The sequence below is a fragment of the Bos mutus genome, chromosome 20 (genome assembly GCF_027580195.1).
Source record: "Bos mutus isolate GX-2022 chromosome 20, NWIPB_WYAK_1.1, whole genome shotgun sequence".
Lineage (NCBI taxonomy): Eukaryota > Metazoa > Chordata > Mammalia > Artiodactyla > Bovidae > Bos > Bos mutus.
In genome coordinates this window covers 4616417-4619706 of record NC_091636.1, presented here as the reverse complement: position 1 = coordinate 4619706, position 3290 = coordinate 4616417, and positions in this window count along the sequence as shown.

The window sequence follows — 3290 nt, the reverse complement described above, 5'->3', positions numbered from 1 at the left end:
CCAGGCTCCTCTGTCCAAGGGATTCTCCAGGCAAGAATATTCGAGTGGGTTGCCATGCCGTCCTCCAGGGGATCTTCCCTACGCAGGGATCAAACCCAGGTCTTGCGCATTATAGGCAGATTGTTTACTGTCTGACCCAACAGAGAAGCCCATGTACATGTGTGTGTATATATATATATGTATAGAGTGTGTTAGTAGCTCAATTGTGTCTGACTCTTTGTGACCCCCAGGGAATAGCCCACCAGGCTCCTCTGTCCATGGGATTCTCCAGGCAAGAATGCTGAAGTGGGTTTCCATTTCCTCTCCAGGAGATCTTCCTGACCCAGGGATTGAACCTGGGTCTCCTGCATTGCAGACAGATTCCTTACTGTCTGAGCCACCAGGGAAGCCCATATGTAAATATGCTCATATATATCACTGTACAGACCATACTGAATCAGTTTGATATACAGCAGAAATTAACACATTGTGAATCAATAAAAATTTCAATTAAAAATTATTTTCTGGTGTATAGCGCATAGAGTTTCATCTTATTAGAACTGAAACCAAGCTCTACCTTAACAGTGTTTACAGACAAGGAGAGAGCCATCCAGCCTCACTGGAGAATGATGGGTTTAAACCCTGACAGCATCTCCTGTCAAGGAAATGCACTCTTTGGTCCTGCAGGAATCATCTTCAAAGCCAGAGAACCTGGTTTAAGCATGGCCTTTATAAGATGCTAATCATGGCCTGACTCCTACCAACCAGATGGCTAGGCCGCCTTCCCCTGGTGGAATGAGGGGCCTGCTCCATGCAGCTGTCCAAGCTGGGAGCTGACATGAAGATGCTGGAATCCGTCTGCTCCGCTCTTTCATCCGCAGCCTCTGGGACCTGCAGTCCAGAGTCAAGAGTGGGGTGAGCTTCAGGGGCTGCAGCAGGTGAGGCCTCGCCAGCAATTAGCTTCCATGCCCAGATATTTGCTCCTTTTCATGTTCCTAATCTTTTTACCAGAAATACCCTGGATTTTGTTCCAAGCTGTACTGGAAGCATCACCCTCTTCAGAGGGCATTGGGAAGTCAGGTGTTTTCAACACTGAGGTCCCTTTGGAGAATGGCCCTCACACTGAATTTTGAAGTTCCAAAAGCATCACCAAGCTACTAGGGAGAACGTCAGCATTAATGGAGCACTCCTAGACAACAGGTTAAGAGAGAATTGTGTATCAAAAGAAAAATTAGGTAAATTGGACTTTATCCCAATTAAAAACATTTGTGCATCAAAGGGCACCGTCAATAGTATAAAAAGGCCAACCCACAGAATGGGAGTATGTATTTGCAAATCATATATTTAATGAGGAATTGATATGCAGAATATACAGAAAACGCCTACAACTCAACAAAAAGCAAACAACTAGAGACTTCCCTGGTGGCCCAGTGCCTAAGAATCCACCTGTCCATGCAGGGCACACAGGTTCAATCCCTGGTCTGGGGCCCGTGGGCCCAGCTAACGACACTCGCGTGCCCAGAGTCTGTGCTCCGCAACAAGAGGAGCCGCCGCTTGCTCCACAACTGGAGAAGGCCTGTGCACAGCAAGACTTAGCCAGAAATAAATAAACTAACTTTTCAAAAATATATATATATATAAACTGGATTTTAAAATGGGCAAAGGAACTTAAATAGACATTTCTCCAATGAAGATATACAAATAAGCCAATAAGCACATGAAAAGACAGTCAATATTATTAATCATTGTGTGTGTGTGTGTTCAGTGGCTCAGCCGTGTACAATTCTTTGTGATCCCATGGATTGCAGCCCTCCAAGCTCCTCTGTACATGAAAATTTTCAGGCAAGAATACTAGCGCGGGTTGCCATTTCCTACTCTGGAGCATCTTCCCAACCTAGGGATCGAACCTGTGTTTCCTGCGTCTCCTGTCTTGGCAATAAGATTCTTTACCATTGAGCCATCATTAATCATTAGTGAAATGCAAATCAAAACCACATATCCATTAGGATGGCTACCATCTAAAAAAAAGAAGGAGGTGGAGGTTGATGAGAATGTAGAGAAGCTGAAACACTTGTGCACAGCTGGTTGGGATGTAAAATGATGCAGCCTTTGTGGAAAACAGTATGGCAGCCTCTCAAAAAATGAAACATAGAATAATCATATGAATCAGCAATTTCACATCTGCATACATATTGGAAAGAAGAGCAAATAGGAGTCAAAAATATCTGTGCACCAGTGTTCATAGCAGTGTTATTCATGATGGCCAAAAGGTAGGAACAATCTACGTGTCCAATGTTAGATAAGGGAGTAAATGAAATGTGGAATATATGCACAATGAAATATTATTCAGCCTTAGAATGGAAGGAAATTCTGACATATACTACAAGATGAATGAACCTTGAAGACTTTATGCTTAAATAAGCCAGTCACAGAAGGACAAATACTGTACGATCCCATTCATATGAGCCCCCTAGAGTAGTCAAATTAATGGAGACAGAAAGTAGAACCCTGGTTTCCAGCAACTGGGGGCAGTAGACATGGGGAGTTAGTACTTGATGGATAAAGCATTTTAGTTGGAGAGGATGAAAAACTTCTGGAGAAAGATGACGCTGACAGTAGCATAACAATGTGGATGTACTTGGGGCCACTGAACTACACACTTTAAAAAAATGGTTAAACAGTAAATTTTATGGTGTATCTTACCACAGTGAAGCAGAAAAGATGGTCAGCCAAGTAACTGAACCACAGACTCACCCTTGACCTTGTCCCCCTCCTCAGCTCCATTCGTAAAGACATAGCGATTACAGAGCTCTCGGGATTTACATTCTAAATATCTGCGGCAGGTTGATTGCAAATTAGCGCCAGTTATCCTTCTCTCCATAAGCCTCTTATCCTTCTTCATCAGAGGGCAGACAGACTGAAAACCACAATCACAGAAAACTAGCCAATCTGATCACATGGACCACAGCCTTGTCTAACTCAGTGAAACTATGAGCAATGCCATGTAGGGCCACCCAAGACGGACAGGTCATGGTGGAGAGTCCTGACAAAACGTGGTCCACTGGAGAAGGGAATGGCAAACCACTTCAGTATTCTTGCCTTGAGAGTCCCATGAACAGTATGAAAAGGCAAAAAGATAGGATACTGAAAGATGAACTCCTCAGGTCGATAGGTGCCCAATATGCTACTCAGTGGGGAAATAACTCCAGAAAGAATGAAGAGACAGAGCCAAAGCAAAAACAACGTCCAGCTGTGGATGTGACTGGTGATGAAAGCAAGGTCCGATGCTGTAAAGAGCAATATTACAGAGG